The following is a 9,107-nucleotide window of genomic DNA, read 5'->3' on the forward strand; positions in this document are numbered from 1 at the left end:
TTGGGTGAACTGTTCCTTTAAATGTGATGGGAGTAACTGACACTTTTTAAGATTAGTTAATTGTGACAGCCATAATTGTAATCTTAATCATTTCCTGATTAAGTTTGCAGCCCTATTGTAAAAACATTCTCCTTTGTTTGTACAAACTGTAGTAAGATCATCAGTTATGTCATTCATAAGACATATTTGACGTCCAGCAGCTTCCATCATAGTCAAATGACACTTTGCGTGACGTCTCACCAGTCCACCTGTGTGCTTGTCTCAGGGCGCTCTCGATCACATGACCTCCACACTGATTACACACAACACCTTTGAACTCTGACCCCGTCTCTCCGGCCAGTTCTGCGAGTACTTCTCCAACCTGGACGGGATGAGCATTAGCCTAGTTTCCATACAATTTTCGCGCTACTTTGTTATTGACAAAGTGAAAATGCGTAAAAAATGAAACAGTCTTCTGCCTGTTTCCATTCAAATGGCCTTTTATTGATAAAAATGGTGTGCGTGATAACGTCATGCCTAAAAAAACACTTTGTGGCATAAGTTTTGGTTTATCACATAAGAAATTTGCCCTTAAGCCGTTTCCATTCAGAAATGTGTTTTAGGTGTTTATCGCTAATTCGCCTCCCAGATGTCCCTAATTTTTTTCTTCTTAAGTTTTGGTAAAATGGGGAGAGTATTGAGACAATTCATTGAAATTAGCCAGCTTACTGTCATTTTAATTTCTCAAATAAATGCAATCAGAAGGGAGCTGTTGTCCTTCTGATAGGACTGTAATATCGGTCCTGATGTTGCGCCTATCGCAGGTTGCCACCGGTTACGACCCGAAAGCGAATCGTCATGACCCTGTTCAAGTTGGCAATCTGCACCAAGTAGTGGAGAAAACTTTCAGTCTCAGTATAAGGAGCATCCATCGATGTGTATATGCTGTGTGCACAGATATTAAAGAAACATTGATGCGGTGTAATATCAGGGTTTACATATATGATACATTCCTGATATTCAATAGGATATTATGAACAATCATCTGATCGAAAGCATCGCCATCACAACTGCATTATGTCCCGCATATTTCTCCAGTAACTTTTAACGACCAACTGAACTTGATTATCATTTAAAATTAATTTTAGTGTCATAATGCAATTTACATGTATGAAGAAGTTCAACAAATGTGATCTGAGGTAAAGAGGGTTAGATTTAAAATATTTAAACGTTTTAAAATGTTCAAAAGCTGGTTTTCTGAAAGTGAACTCCACATTGGACAAATAGTTCTGATAGTTTATAATCTTTCTGATAATGTCATTCAGCCGACTTTATTAGTCTACAGAACAGGGTACGGCTAATTTAAGTTTGTGTAAAGAAAAGGTATATATAGGCCTAACAATATTATTTTTTTCATTTGGTAATTAATTATTTTATTTAATGCTTTATTCATTTGGTAATTTATTTAGCCTAATTAAAACAGGGAATTTTGCCGGCATTTTTTCAAAAGTATAAACAATAATTTTATATAATTGGGCTGTTAGTGTTCCAAAAAAGCACACTGAAGCTTTTCTCCAGTATTGTGTATTTATTTTTAATTTTAAACATCTTTGTTCACAGAAATGATGTTTTTTGTATTGTGGGTTAATTCCATGACTGCCGTCTATTATTTCAAATGGTGTGAAAAAGCAACTTTAATAAATAAACGGATGTCTACCACGATTAAATTAATCACAAACAGTGGCCATTCATTTGTTCTCCTTGCACTTGTCGATGACCGGTGCATGATACAAGATATTTGTGTTGGCACTCCTGGAAGTGTTATGTTAGGTTAGGGTTATAGGGTTATAGGGTTAATTGGCACTCCTGGAAGTGTCATGTTTGCAGTGATCGGATCTTTATGCTGTTAAGATCAATCCATAATCACGTATAATAAATTGGCTTTCAAGGATGTATACCGTCGTCATGATTAACAGGCTAACGATTGGGGCAAATTCTGTCATGTGACACTACATTTTTGCGTTAATGCCAATTTTCCCGACAAAAAGTGTTTCCAAAAAAGTTTTTCACGACATTTGAAGTGTCGACATAGAGTTTATGCGCTAGAGTTAAAAGGAAAAATATGATGTCGATAATTTGCGTTTCCGTCAGCTTAATTCTGATGCGCTAAAACTTTTTTCACAAAAAATCCTTGGATGGAATCTTAATGACAGCAGTCTCTCCAGAGCCAGGCTACCCGTTATATCCATGGCAACGATGTTTGCTTTGCCCTTCACCTCCGCCAACACATTCTCCATAAACAGATCTGACAACACAGAGGGACATATAAACCACAAACTAAAGCAGCCACACAGCCAGAACACTCATAAAATATTTTATCTCTTTATAACTAATGAAGAAAATCAATGCATGATATTATAGTCATGAAATATATGATATGTCCTGCTCAATATTTATATTTGATGTATTCCAATATGGTCTCAAACTGGTTTCACATGGGCAATGCTGGAATTTCACTGGCACAATATGGTTAAGCTGGTTAAGTATAGCAAATAAAAAAAGAAAATAAAAAAACAGTAGTTATCTTTTAAAGTGGTTACCAGATTTCTTAACTTTTCTCAATTGACTGTGTCATTTCCACTGTTGGATGTAATCTGATTACAGAGTAGTTAGTTACTGTAATATAATTACTTTTAGTCAAGGCAAGTTCATTTAAATAGCACATTTCACACAAAATGGTAATTCAAAGTTCTTTACATAGAGATGATATAGAAAATACAAGATTTTAAAATCAAATAAAAAATAATAAGAAGAATTTTAATGTGCTTTCATTTGGCCATTAAGTTTCATAAAGAGCGCATCAGTAGAATAATTTCATGATCCTTCAGGGCTGCACAATTAATCAAAATATCATCAAAATGGCGAGTTGGTCATATGTGATTATTAATCCACAAAAGCCACGATTTAAAGATAAACATGGTCTGTGTGAGATTCAGACCAAACCAGTGACGCACTGATCTGTGTACACGCGCATCTGTGGCGGCGCTCTCAGATCAGTTCACGTGCATTGTGAAATCAAAGTAATGCATGTTCAAGCATTCGCGCAATTCCCAACATTCGTAACAGATACAAGTTATTATACAACTCTACAAACGTGGCACAGTATAACAAAAAATTAGATTACAGCATTTCAGGAAATGCAGAACATTTGTAAACTGTCAAATTCACATCACCTTTTCTGTGTCAAAATAAAAGCTCCTTGTGAAATTGAAATAAATACGACAGCACTGTCGGTGTCAAAATAAAAGCCCAAGGTGGAGGTGAAGTAACCAGGACAGAAATATATTACTTTTGTATAACGCAAATCTAATAATGAGAATAATAATGATAATTCAGCATTATATTATAATAATAAACTGGCGTGTCCCAGTAATAATTTAGCATTATGCAATGTTCAACTGAGGTTTCAAAAATAAGTCAGTGAAGTAGCTTTGCACAGTAAAAACATCTGAAGGTAAATAATGCTTTTTATGAAGCTACTATGTATCATTGTATATGAAATATAAATATAAAGTGCATATCAATGAAAATGACTGAATTTCATTCTTCTATATATCGCCCAACCCTACCCAACACTGGTCATATTGCCCCAAATTACTCTTCTGAAATGAATAATACAGTGGATATTTCTGGTAAGATGTTAGAACATGGCCCAAAATGACAATTAATTATCTTACCAGTCTTATTCAGATTACTAGAAACTGAAATATTGGTTTAATAGAGTTATTGCTTCAGTGTCACCTCTCTCTTCCACCTCCGTGAATCCCTCGTTCAGTATGTGACTCCCACGGCGGAAGTAGCCCACCGTCATTGCGTCCAGTCGTTTTCTTTTCACACCTTCATCACCGCTGCTTCCCTGAACGGGTCGTTTCTTTGCCTTCTTCTGTTCATCCTTAAAAGATCTTTGGTCCCCATCTTTTCAACCATTTCACATGTGTTTCAGATACCTGAAAATATAAATGTGTTTATTTGTTGAGCTCAGGTGTTTGATACAAGCAGTGGGCAGTTGGGCAGTGGTGGCTCAGTGGTTAAGGCTCTGGGTTACTGATTAGATGGTTGGGGGTTCAAGCCCCAGCACTGCCAAGATGCCACTGTTGGGCCCTTGTGCAAGGCCCTTGACCCTATCTGCTCCAGGGGCACTGTATCATGGCTGACCCTGCACTCTGTGAAAAAAAGAATTTTACTGTATATGTATAATGTGTGATAAATAAATATAATTATTAATTAAATTATACAGTGATGGTATCAGATTTACAGTTGAAGTCAGAAGTTTACATAAACCTTAGCCAAATACAATCGTAGAAAACATTCCCTGTCTTAGGTCAGTTAGGATCACTACTTTATTTTAAGAATGTGAAATGTCAGAATAATAGTAGAGAGAATGATTTATTTCAGCTTTTATTTCTTTCATCACATTCCCAGTGGGTCAGAAGTTTACATACACTTTGTTAGTATTTGATAGCATTGTCTTTAAATTGTTTAACTTGGGTCAAATGTTTTGGGTATCCTTCCACAAGCTTCTCACAATAAGTTGCTGTAATGTTGTCCCATTCCTCCAGACAGAACTGGTGTAACTGAGTCAGGTTTGTAGTTCTCCTAGATCGCACACGCTTTTTCAGTTCTGCCCACAAATGTTCTATCGGATTGAGGTCAGGGCTTTGTGATGGCCACTCCAATACCTTGACTTTGTTGTCCTTAAGCCATTTTGCCACAACTTTGGAGGTATGCTTGGGGTCATTGTCCATTTGGAAGACCCATTTGCGATCGAGCTTTAACTTCCTGGCTGATGTCTTGAGATGTTGCTTCAGTATATCCACATCATTTCCCTTCCTCATGATGCCATCTATTTTGTGAAGTGCACCAGTCCCTCCTGCAGCAAAGCACCACCACAACATGATGTTGCCACCCCCATGCTTCATGATTGGGATGGTGTTCTTCGGCTTGCAAGCCTCACCCTTTTTCCTCCAAACATAATGATGGTCTTTATGGCCAAACAGTTCAATTTTTGTTTCATCAGACCAGAGGACATTTCTCCAACAAAGTAAGATCTTTGTCCCCATGTGCACTTGTAAACTGTAGTCTGGCTTTTTTATGGCGGTTTTGGAGCAGTGACTTCTTCCTTGCTGAGCAGCCTTTCAGGTTATGTTGATATAGGACTCGTTTTACTGTGGATATAGATACTTGTCTACCTGTTTCCTCCAGCATCTTAACAAGGTTCTTTGCTGTTGTTCTGGGTTTGATTTGCACTTTTTGCGCCAAATTATGTTCATCTCTAGGAGACCGAATGCGTCTCCTTCCTGAGCGGTATGATGGCTGCGTGCTCCCATGGTGTTTATACTTGTGTATTATTGTTTGTACAGATGAATATGGTACCTTCAGGCATTTGGAAATTGCTCCCAAGGATGAACCAGTCTTGTGGAGGTCCACAATTTGTTTTCTGAGGTCTTAGCTGATTTCTTTTGATTTTCCCATGATGTCAAGCAAATAGGCACTGAGTTTGAAGGTAGACCTTAAAATGCATCCACAGGTACACCTCCAATTCAATACACCTCCTATCAAAAGCTAATTGGCTAATTGCCTAAAGGCTTGACATCATTTTCTAGAATTTTCTAAGCTGCTTAAAGGCACAGTTAACTTAGTGTATGTAAACTTCTGACCCACTGGAATTGTGATATAGTTGATTAAAAGTGAAACAATCTGTCTGTAAACAATTGTTGGACAAATAACTCATGTCATGCACAAAGTAGATGTCCTAAACGACTTGCCAAAACTATAGTTTGCTAGTATTAAATCTGTGGAGTGGTTAAAAAATCAGTTTTAATGACCTAAGTGTACGTAAACTTCTGACTTCAGCTGTACATGGAGTACTCCAAAGAATACATTTTACCATGACACATGTCCAAAAAACATGTTACACCAAAGTACTCTAATAAAACAAGATACTGAATGACTGTCATATTCAAATACCAAGGTATATACATCAAGTAACTTAAAGAATACAATGGTATTACCATAATTATAACATTGTGTATATATATATATATATATATATATATATATATATATATATATATATATATATATCTGTTAATCGTGGAATAAAATCAATTAAGACCTAATGAAATAATGTCATGTTAAACTCACCAGTGTGTTCGTGTAGTCGACATTGAGTGATGACGTGTACAGCAGCTGTTGGGTGAATCTCGCGTCATTCTGCACCTTAGGCACATACCACCACCTACTGTTTTATTTTTATTTATTTATTTATTTGCAACCAACATGAGTGATCTTTCTAACTTTCTTCTTTTGTTTGTTTTGGGCTCAGGCTGCTGAACCTCACCATGTGTGTTCCCTCTATATCAGTGTGTGTTTGTAGTTTTATGTTAATAACATATCAAGATCCTCTTATCTGCCATATGAAATACGTTTGTCTAAACCTGTGTCTATCATGAAAGTCATAATTACTCTTTGATACATTTGGACTTGTATACCTTTCCCTAAGATCCAATTTATCATACTTATATCATCTGTGTTACCTTTTAACCCTTGTGCGACCGTTGGGACATTTTTGTCTTTTTCATTTATTTATTTATTTATTTATTTTTTATAATTTTGTCTGTGTTAGTGCCAACGTCATAAATGTTGCCAAAGGTGTGTATTTTGGGGGGAATTTTGATATTTCAACCTCAGTTCCTCTAATACATCTATAATACACTGTGTACACAAAATAGTTACACTCAGGACCTGCAGGACAAAAATGTCCCCATTGAAACCCATTAAAACTGCAATATTTGATCCTAGTGCCATTAAAGTATAAAATCATGAATTCTATGATATTATGCTTTCATTCCGGAGCCCTGGCTTCAAAATTAAATGTTTAATATTTTCCACCAGATGCCGCCATTGTTCTCATGTTTAGCCTATGGAGCAAATACATGCTTTTCCCCTATTTTCTGTTTGCTGTATTATAGAGCACTGCAGGACAACTGAATAAATGATGCAGCTAAAATTGTGTGTGTGTGTTGGTATGGATATCAGAGTGTGTGTGTGTATTGAGAAATGTGTGTGTGCGTGTGTGTGTGTGTGTGTGTGTGTGTGTGTGTGTGTGTGTGTGTGTAAAAAACAACAGTGGCATTATGTAAACAAACTGGCATTTAAAGGGTTAAAATCCTGAAAATGAATGAATATTTGGTAGTTGTGATCAGGACTGATGTTGGTTAAAAAAATTAACCCATTGAAAATGGAAAATAATATTAATATATAATATTATTATGGCAGGTTTTTGATGCGGACATTTCTGTCCTCGAAGGTCCTCTTGAGTAACTTTTTTAAATTGACGCACAAGGGAAAAGTTCTCAGTCATATTCTTTCTTTCTGTATAATATTTTCTACATTTCAATATTACATGTTCTACTGGTTTCCATTTCCCCACGAAAATCGCATCTGCCTGTAATATGTTTACCTATTAAATGTAATGACTTATATTATTTTTCATTATATTTCTGTCCTCAACATCTGCGACCCTCTTGTATTGCTTTTTGAAGAACTGATGTTATGTGTTTTACATTTCTTCCTCTTTTTCACAAAGTGCCATCATCAGCATATAAAGCAGCTCCAGTTCCTAATCCCATTTCATCAAAAATGTCATTTATCATAATGTTAAATAATATTGGACAAATCACACTTATAACTCTATATTATATGTTTCTGACACTTCATGACGCACCTTTACCCTGAATGATCTATTTGTTAAAAACTGCAGTATCCAGTTATACATCCTCCCTTGTATCCCCATTTTCTGCAGCTTGATTAATAATCCTTCTTTCCGCACTGTGTCAGATGCCTTTTCAATATCAAAATACACTGTTACATTTTTCTTTAGGATAAATGCTTTTATTATTTCATTACTAAATGTTAGTGCATCCAATGCAGACCTTCCTTTCCTAAAGCTACACTGATATTGTCTAATCTATTATATTCCAGATAAAATTATATTCTATATATGATCATTTTATTTCCATCAACTTACACAAATTGGATGTTAGGGCTATCGGTCTGTCACTTTTGGGACTTGTTGGATCTTTTCCAGGCTTTGCAAATGGAAGCACAATTGCCCTTTTCCAGTTTGATGGTATTTTACCTTCTTTCATATTCGATTAAATAGCTTTAGTGTACTTTTAAGTGTTTCTGTTGCATATGTTTGAACATGATATTGCATATTTGGTCTTCTCCTGGTACTGTATTTCTGAATCCATTAATTGGCAGGTTTAGTTCACGTGTCACAGCACTTTCTTTCTTTCTGTCTTTCTATCTATCTATCTATCTATCTATCTATCTATCTATCTATCTATCTATCTATCTATCACCCTTTATTATCTATCTATCATTCTTTTTTCTATCTTTTTTCTTTCTTTCTTTCTGTCTTTCTATCTATCTATCTATCTATCTATCACCCTTTATTATCTATCATTCTTTTTTCTATCTTTTTTCTTTCTAACTTTCTGTCTTTCTTTTTTCTTTCTATCTGTCTTTTTTATTTTTTCTCTTTTTCTATCATCTATCTATCTATCTATCTATCTATCTATCTATCTATCTATCTGTCTATCTGTCTAACTATCTTTTTTCTTTCTATCTATCTGTCTATGTATTGTTCTTTTTTCTTTCTTTCTATCTTTCTTTTTTCTATCTTTCTTTCTATCTTTCTATCTTGCTTTTTTCTTTCTATCTTTCTTTTTTGTCTTTTTCTATCTATCTATCTATCTATCTATCTATCTATCTATCTATCTATCTATCACCCTTTATTATCTATCTATCATTCTTTTTTCTATCATTTTTTTCTTTCTAACTTTCTATCTATCTATCTATCTATCTATCTATCTATCTATCTATCTATCTATCACCCTTTATTATCTATCTATCATTCTTTTTTCTATCATTTTTTTCTTTCTAACTTTCTTTCTATCTATCTATCTATCTATCTATCTATCTATCTATCTATCTATCTATCTATCACCCTTTATTATCTATCTATCATTCTTTTTTCTATCATTTTTTCTTTCTAACTTTCT

General features: G+C 35.0%; 1 pseudogene; it reads right to left on the minus strand.

The window, feature by feature from the left end:
* LOC127441232 (nucleolar protein 9-like) overlaps positions 1–8,189 on the minus strand; it is a 30,552-nt pseudogene extending 22,363 nt beyond the window's left edge.
* Positions 8,190–9,107: the final 918 nt, after the last annotated feature.

The sequence above is a fragment of the Myxocyprinus asiaticus genome, chromosome 5 (genome assembly GCF_019703515.2).
Source record: "Myxocyprinus asiaticus isolate MX2 ecotype Aquarium Trade chromosome 5, UBuf_Myxa_2, whole genome shotgun sequence".
NCBI lineage: Eukaryota > Metazoa > Chordata > Actinopteri > Cypriniformes > Catostomidae > Myxocyprinus > Myxocyprinus asiaticus.